Source organism: Schistocerca serialis, chromosome 2 (assembly GCF_023864345.2).
Source record: "Schistocerca serialis cubense isolate TAMUIC-IGC-003099 chromosome 2, iqSchSeri2.2, whole genome shotgun sequence".
Taxonomy (NCBI): Eukaryota; Metazoa; Arthropoda; class Insecta; order Orthoptera; family Acrididae; genus Schistocerca; species Schistocerca serialis.
The window spans coordinates 1,088,990,463-1,088,999,749 of record NC_064639.1 but is presented as its reverse complement, the minus strand read 5'-3'; the positions used below and the strand labels follow the sequence as shown (position 1 = coordinate 1,088,999,749).

The 9,287-nt window shown below is 44.4% G+C and overlaps 1 protein-coding gene across 1 annotated transcript in view; it reads left to right on the top strand.

Annotated features, from left to right (window-relative positions):
- The first annotated feature begins 621 nt into the window (after window positions 1–621).
- The window catches only part of LOC126458536 (serpin B6-like), a 57,898-nt gene continuing 49,232 nt past the window's right edge, over window positions 622–9,287 (top strand). Inside the window, exon 1 of the mRNA XM_050095642.1 lies at window positions 622–656. The gene's annotated coding sequence lies outside the window, so the exon portion shown is untranslated. The remainder of the gene's footprint in view (window positions 657–9,287) is intronic.

The window sequence follows — 9,287 nt, the reverse complement described above, 5'->3', positions numbered from 1 at the left end:
GTGGTGTGGGAGGGCCGGGTATGGTGCCTTAGTGTGATTAAGTAGGTGGAGAAAAAAAAGGGGGGGGGGAATAAGGAGGAAACCAATGTACTCAATATTCACAGCATTAGCCATACAATTTCCATATCTTGGCTACATTTCATAGACGATAATGTACGGCCGGGCGGTGTGGCCGAGTGGTTCTAGGCACTTCAGTCCGGAACCGCGCGACTGCTACGGTCGCAGGTTCGAATCCCGCCTCCGGCATGGATGTGTGTGATGTCCTTAGGTTAGTTAGGTTTAAGTAGTTGTGACTTCTAGGGGACTGATGAGCTCAGATGTTAAGTCCCATAGTGCTCAGAGCCATTTGAACCATGTACTATGTACATAGCCAGGATAAAAGTGAAGAGATGCTCTTATTCCTAAAATGGCAGGGAATGCCACGGTTGTTGTCAGATACACCACGTTGACGTCACGGTTCGCAAAATCCGTAGTCGGAAGGTTCACGACGCCGATTCCAAGGCCTCAGGTGTGACGCATGCGTACAATTAATGTCTTCTGCACATGAAGGGCGTGATCTGCCCCTTCCAGGAATAGAAGAGGAAACGTCCCCGACGCTATAAAATGCCGCATCGTTGTAGGCGAGTGCAGTTGATCCGAGGCAGCGCAGAGCCGAGGTAAGTCGTGCAGGCACAAGGCACCAACTGAACAGAGCACGTCATTGCTCACTATCCCTTTGTACGAATCAGAGGTATTGTATAGGAAGGCTATAAGTGGATTGATCGAAAATAGTTTACCTACATCAAATAAATACCCTGGCATCTAGTTAACGCAAATGTTCAGATTAAAAGAAAACTTGCTGCAGCATTAACTCCTCCATCTTGTTTACTAGAGCGACTAACAAATCTAGAATGAGGCTTCACCTAGAGTAATAGGTACCCTATCAATTCCGTTAATTTTTTTTTATTTTGTGTGTTTTGTTTGCCAATCTCAAAAACCGACGACGTATTATGGCCAGTAGAATTTACAATAGGCAATACACTTAAGTGGATGTGTGTATTTGATAACATAATGTAAAATTTTACAAACTTTAACATTTTCTGTAATGACGCAAGCCGTTATAACCTCTCCATATTAAGAAAAACCTGACGTAAACAAACACAAACTCAAATGATGAATTAAAAGCCGTTGCACGCGTACGCTGGTGTTGTTATGCTCTTGGAAGTAGGTCCTACTTACATATTAGATATCTTATTACTAAGTCATGTCAAATGAAACTTTAAGATATTCTAATGTATTAACAGTCGTCACAGTTTTTCTAAATAACGCTCTAGGTATATAGTTTTTATGTCAATAATCGTGTACAATAACAGTCTCTGTACCGTTGTGGTCTGACTGTCACGCTGTTAATACGCAGTATGAAAATGGCTGAGGCTGCTTCGTGCTCCGTAGTGAAACACGCGAGCGAAGCACGATTAGGTTGTTCTCAATGTTTTTCATAAATTTACAGAAAAAAATCGCTTTGAAGTTTTCCGTGGCTGTAGTTGATACAGCGGAAATTGCTCGTGCGGAGGACGTGTAGCGTAATGGGTAGTGTAATAGATTGATAATCGAGCGCGTTTGATGAGTCGCTGGTCCAAACCTCGACTTGAGCATCTTCCTTTTTTCGTTCAGTTAGAAATACCTACATCTCGTAATTGTAAAATTCATTATCATTTTTTATGAATAATGCACGTCTTCTTGTTTCTGATTACATAGTGCAAGCAAAATTCCTGTTCTCATTTCAAATATAAATTCTTAATTATCGATATTTTATGAAAGTTTGTTTGTAAAGGTTGCTTAAATTAAGAAAAAATAAGAATTTAATTTTTTAGGAGAAACATGAAAAATCAAATACTGTTTATACGGTCTATGTCCATTGTTTAACACCACAGATGTAGTCTCACACAAACCAGAGTGTTAAGTGCCGCAGGACATGAAAAACCAGAAACATGAGAAACATTCGCTTTCACAACTTCGAGCACACCGTACAAATCCTGCATTTTTACATTTGCCACTGTACCTTTACACTATGGGGCAACGACCTTGCCGCAGTGGATACACCGGTTTCTGTGAGATCACCGAAGTTAAGCGCTGTCGGGCGTGGTCGGTACTTGGATGGGTGACCATCCAGGCCTCGATGCACTGTTGCCGTTTTCGGGGTGCACTCAGCCTTGTGATGTCAACTGAGGAGCTACTCGACCGAATAGTAGCGACTTCGGTCAAGAATACCATCATAACGGCCGGGAGAGCAGTGTGCTGACCACACGCCCCTCATATCCGCAATCTTAACTGAGGATGACACGGCGGTCGGATGTTCCCGATGTGGCACTTGCGGCCTGAAGACGGTGTGCTTTTTTTTGTACCATAACAATATGAACGCAGCAGAACTGATGTGGAGCCAGGTTAAGGAAACTGTCGCGAGAAATGGGGCAACCAGAAGTATTGGAACTAACGCACGCAGCTTTTTCACATGTAACTACCGAACGCTGGCGAGATATAGAACGGATCATCATAACAGAAGAGGAGAAAATGCGGAGCCTGGGTGGCTTCGTGGATTCTGTTGTTCATCGACTTCTTTTTTTCAACGAATCAGATGATAGTTCCAGAACTGAAAAGTGTTTCTCGGATTCGGATAAGGAACGAGCTAAGAGATTACCAGACGACTGACTGTAATAATACCTTCAGTGACTTCAGTATTTAACAATACGGTGAAATCCCTACAGTGTGCTTTTGCATTACACTTAGCCCGTTCAGAAAATTTTTATCACTCTTGTTTGTAATTAGAGTACTATGTTAGGTGAGAACGAGAGCATTTTACGCTTTCCGTATTTTCACCTAAGAAGCGTGCGTTAGTGCTGGAGTTTTGCCGTATATTATTTCATTCTCTTTAAAAATTTAATGACATTTGAACCTTTATTGTTCCTCTGCCCGTCTTTTTTTTACTGTTGCCCTGCATTATCGCTCATCCTATGTGCGCGTAACAGTGTGTAAAACGCTTCCTTATGATCGTACTTAACTGAACTGGACACAGTTTTGCTTCACATCAGGTTTATTCTTGTGATGAAAGGAGTATAGCACTACGTACAAGTTTTCATGTACACTGATATTCGTAATACTGTGGGCCGACTAACTGTGGAAAGTATGTTAGTAACGGGTGCCCGGGAAGTAACGACGAACTTGAATTTTGCGCTATTTTGTCATATGACGGTTGGCAGCCGTTGTTTTTTCATCTCTGTTATCTGCGGTCCTTCCCGTTATTAGCCTGATGGCTTTTGTGTGGGAACATTGTTGTTTCATGTTTATTTTCGTCATGGAGCCGATGACAGCTGAGCAACCTATCCAAGGATAAAAAGTGATTAAAAAAAACAGAGAAAGTCCCACGGCAACCGTTCGCGAAGCTCGTGTCACTCTCGGATGTAATGCTGCTCCAACCGAGTCGTCAGTCCGGAAGCTGATCCGGAAGTTTGAGACCACGGGTTCTGTTTCAAACCGTAGGAAAACAGGACGACTGCGTTCTGTTCGAACACAAGGAAACATTGTTGTCGTGCGAGACCATTAACCGCAGAAAATCGGCTCGCCGAAAGGCTCAACAACTGAACTTGTCATCAAGTTCACTGTACGAAAGCCTTCAAAAAGATCTGAAAATGGATGCGGAGTCAACTTGCACAAGAGTTGAAGCCTGTAGATCATGGAAAGAGACATCGATTTTCTCAATGGGTTTGGCGCGACAAGAGGAGAAGGAGAACTTGACAGAAAGAATAATTTTCTCAGATGAGGCGCACTTCCACCTCAGTGGGTAATTCAGTAAACACGACGACAGAATTTGGGGTAGCGAAAATCCGCGAGTGACTGTGTAAGATAAGTAGGGAACCCTGCTTTATGATTGTTTTTCCCTCTCATTGTTGAAAACGACGATTTTTTGTTTCAAAAAAATGGTGCGACATGTCACACATCCCGTGAAATGTTTGCTCTGCTGAATGAAAAGTTTCCTGAAAAAATTATCCCTTTATGTGGCAGTCAGGAATGAGCTGCCAGATAATGTAGGCTTATTTTTTTGTAGGGATTTGTGAAATCAGAAGTGTACGTGAAAAAATCACAAACAATAAACCAATTGAAGGATAAAATGAAACAGGTTATTAACGGCATCCCATCAGATGTTCGTGAACGGGTCATCGAAAACATCAGTGATCGCATTCCTCGTTGCTGCGCGGCCTTGGGTGGTCATATGGAGGATATAATTTTTCATACATAAGTGGGAGAAGTTAGTTATGTGTTTCTAAAGAAATATTACATTTCCAATAAATTTTATATGTTCCATAGCACTTTGATATCCGTCCCTACTTCCCGGACACCCTTTACAAGGGCATGAAAAGGAGACAGCTGTTTTCGTGTTAAAATAAAAATCCATCACTATTCATAAAATCTGTTTCTTTTACGGTGGGTGAATTAAAACATTTTCAAACAGTTGGGGGACTAGGAGCAGAAAGAGATAGCGTTCACGAAGGGATTGTACTCTTTCCTTATCTGTAGAGTGTTGCAATCTATTGCAGTGATATGTAAGGGGACGCCCACTAATTCCTTGAAGTTTTTTTACAAACTTTGGACTCTATAACAATATATTTACTTTCGTGCGTTAACATGCAGCTATAATTTGCTGTGGAAATATATTTGCAGAGAAAAGCACATAATGATATATACACTCCTGGAAATTGAAATAAGAACACCGTGAATTCATTGTCCCAGGAAGGGGAAACTTTATTGACACATTCCTGGGGACAGATACATCACATGATCACACTGACAGAACCACAGGCACATAGACACAGGCAACAGAGCATGCACAATGTCGGCACTAGTACAGTGTATATCCACCTTTCGCAGCAATGCAGGCTGCTATTCTCCCATGGAGACGATTGTAGAGATGCTGGATGTAGTCCTGTGGAACGGCTTGCCACGCCATTTCCACCTGGCGCCTCAGTTGGACCAGCGTTCGTGCTGGACGTGCAGACCGCGTGAGACGACGCTTCATTCAGTCCCAAACATGCTCAATGGGGGACAGATCCGGAGATCTTGCTGGCCAGGGTAGTTGACTTACACCTTCTAGAGCACGTTGGGTGGCACGGGATACATGCGGACGTGCATTGTCCTGTTGGAACAGCAAGTTCCCTTGCCGGTCTAGGAATGATAGAACGATGGGTTCGATGACGGTTTGGATGTACCGTGCACTATTCAGTGTCCCCTCGACGATCACCAGTGGTGTACACCCAGTGTAGGAGATCGCTCCCCACACCATGATGCCGGGTGTTGGCCCTGTGTGCCTCGGTCGTATGCAGTCCTGATTGTGGCGCTCACCTGCACGGCGCCAAACAAGCATACGACCATCATTGGCACCAAGGCAGAAGCGACTCTCATCGCTGAAGACGACACGTCTCCATTCGTCCCTCCATTCACGCCTGTCGCAACACCACTGGAGGCGGGCTGCACGATGTTGGGGCGTGAGCGGAAGACGGCCTAACGGTGTGCGGGACCGTAGCCCAGCTTCATGGAGACGGTTGCGAATGGTCCTCGCCGATACCCCAGGAGCAACAGTGTCCCTAATTTGCTGGGAAGTGGCGGTGCGGTCCCCTACGGCACGGCGTATGGTCCTACGGTCTTGGCGTGCATCCGTGCATCGCTGCGGTCCGGTCCCAGGTCGACGGCCACGTGCACCTTCCGCCGACCACTGGCGACAACATCGATGTACTGTGGAGACCTCACGCCCCACGTGTTGAGCAATTCGGCGGTACGTCCACCCGGCCTCCCGCATGCCCACTATACGCCCTCGCTCAAAGTCCGTCAACTGCACATACGGTTCACGTCCACGCTGTCGCGGCATGCTACCAGTGTTAAAGACTGCGATGGAGCTCCGTATGCCACGGCAAACTGGCTGACACTGACGGCGGCGGTGTACAAATGCTGCACAGCTAGCGCCATTCGACGGCCAACACCGCGGTTCCTGGTGTGTCCGCTGTGCCGTGCGTGTGATCATTGCTTGTACAGCCCTCTCGCAGTGTCCAGAGCAAGTATGGTGGGTCTGACACACCGGTGTCAATGTGTTCTTTTTTCCATTTCCAGGAGTGTATATTTTGTGTTTTAGGCCAGTAGACATAACTAGTTGTTGTAGTGGTTTAGAATACCTTTACTGGTCAGGGCTAAATGACTATTGAAAATATAATTGTTTTGGGATAGCTCAACATGAATTTCCTAAGGGACCGAAGTTTATCATGCATTTACCAGTAGAATAAGGTACGGAGAAACTGTTTCGCCGTATGCAACTTCCGTCCTATTTCGACGTAACAGTTTGTGACTGTGAACCATCAAAATTTGCAGAAACATAAAAGAAAATTAAATACGTATGGTCATGAAGTAGTGAGACATAGGTTCTATACTAAATAATTAGTCCATACACAAGTTCCATTTAACTTTGAATTTATGGCAGTCGATATATAACGAACTTACCTCTTTTAACATTTCCGCATACACGTCGCACAATATAGCTTCTCAAATGAATCTACTGCTATGCGGCATGGCACTTTCACATTACACTAAAATAATATTTTTAAAACAATAATAATACGGTGGCAAGACATGCGTGTCCGACACCAATTACGAGAGACAGAAGAAAGAGTAACTGTTCGTTGAGAATATCTCGTACATCAAAAGAGTGTGTAAAAATGTTCTTCTTTTGTCCGCCTTTCGCGCATCGGCTTTCAAAGCGGCTCACTGTATCTCTGACGGCGCTTCCACAATAAACACGTCACGTCACAGGACGTTATTTGCTAACTGTAGCTGTTGCCGAGCGGCTGCTCGGTTAGTGAATGACTTAAAATGGTAGGGCAATGACGTAATGTTACAACTCCCATGCTACCCTTGGTGAGAGTTGGTGACACGTATTGGGAGCCTCCATCTGCTTCACGTAGTCGGGTAAAACAACCTAAAAACGCATTTTTGTATTTGTATTAGACGGTGATTAAAGGAATTTAATAAAAACATGTTTTGTTTTGGAAGTGTATTAAACAGTAGAAACATGTTTTATTTAGAGAGTGTATTAAATAGTGTTTTCAACACGTGATTTACTTTATACACGCCAACCCTGTGTAGTATTTGGACGGACAGACAGAAAACGGGAGGACGGACAAAATGTCTCCGCGAATGTAGTGTTAACCGTTTTGAGGGATCCCTAACAAAATATACACCTTTTATTGATATATTATAAACATTAAATGCCATGAAACTATACTTACAACGCGGATGAAAGACAACATTGGTTACGAAGATTTCAAAGTCTTCATTTATACGGTTATTAAGAAAATTCTTCTCGGTGAGTTTGAGCTTAGCTTCCTTCCACAAATAGCTAACTTCTTGCTCGCACGTGTGTTTCGACTTGTCGGCATGCCGCTTAAAATACGCACTGTAAACGTATTGATAGATATTCATGTTGAACGCAATAACATCGGCTTGACATGCGTTGCAGAATATCACGACTGACGCACTGACTAACACGCAGTGATTTCGACCGGTGCGACAGACAATTCTCCAAATGAAATGTGTACTTGTGTAGCACTTGGTTAAAATCGGAAAATCCCGATCATGTATACATTTCAGAGATGCCTCAAAGACTGGTGGGCACTGAAATATTACCCCTGCTCCTGATTAACTTTATAAAACATAATGTTATCCGTAAGCGTAGGCTTCCGCGGCCGTTGTCTTCTTCAATAAAATTCTTCAGGGTATCAGACCGCATCGTCATAATTTAAAATGCGCCAACGTTTCGGCCAGCGTTGCACAGAGCATTGCTGTGTTACCATATGTACAAGGGGTCACCGAACGTATTGGCAAAATTCTACGAAAAGCCGACATCAAACCAATTTTCCGAAGCAGAAACAAAATATCAGACATGCTCGGTTCTACCAAGGATGCAGTTGACAAACTACACACAGCTGGCGTGTATGAAATTGGTTGTGCGTGTGGATTAGTCTACATAGGTGAGACGGGACGTCCGATTAGCACAAGGCTCTCGGAACATGAAAGATATATCCGCCTGAAACAACACACTAAGTCAGCAGTGGCGGAACACCGAGATGAGTGCGGGAAACCAATATTTTTTCAAGAAGCCCGCGTCCTGGCGAAACAGCCTCTCACTTTCAAAAGAAAGATTAGAGAGGCGATAGAAATAGCCAAAAGACCCGCCAACATGAATAGAGAGGACGGGTACAAGCTTCCGAGGTCTTGGCTGCCTGCAATAGCAGGGCTACGGAGCGGCGGCAGAGCCGTGGCGGCCAATGCAGACACGCGGAGAGCCGCAGTAGTGGTCGCGAGCACACAAAGCAATGGCACGCCGCAGCCGGCTTCTGGACAGCATGGAAACAGTGTGACGTCACAGCCATCACCTGTTCGCTATTCGTCCGTCTCCTCCAATGGGGTGGATTAATATAAAGACCAATAGAAAACAGCTATTTCAGCCAATGACAGATAATAAAGGAAACACCAATAAAGCATACCTTTCACCCCTCCTCCTCCTCCTTTTACAGCCAATCAAGTAACGACACGGTTTTCTCGTGCAGCTATTTAAGGAACCAAGTGTGTTCATTTAGCAGTTAACGTAAGGCCCTGATGAAGGCCAGCTGCAACGCTGGCCGAAACGTTGGCGCATTTTAAATTATGACGATGCGGTCTGATACCCTGAAGAATTTTATTGAAGAATAATATCCGTTATAAAAATGTATATTCTCTGAATTAAAAAATTTAAGTGAGATTTCCATTCCCCCTCCCCGGTTCAATGAAATTTGGTTAGATTTTTCCGATGAGGGACGATGCGGGAGACCCGCACCGCCGACTAGGCAAGGTCCTAGCGGAGGCGGTTTGCCATTGCCTGAGATACGTGTCATTTAAAAATATTTGACAACGACCGATGTTAGCATCGAATCCACTGTATTCGGAGTAGCTACGCTGACTGATGACAGACCCGACGACGTTTCACCTTCGGGCTAACGCCTGAAGAAATTTTTACCAAGCTTGGCATGCTTACCACTTTCTATCTGAAAAAAAAAATATACTGGGACAGCAAGACAAGCCTCACACCCCTGTTACTGTGAGAGCCAGTGAAAGTGGGTGTCATAAAAGTGTAACTCAAGAAAGCCTGGAGCAATTTCAGTCCAATTTTGGGTATATATGACTCATTGCGTGTATGAAAATACTATGCGAGGAAGACACGCCTGTTACCCCAG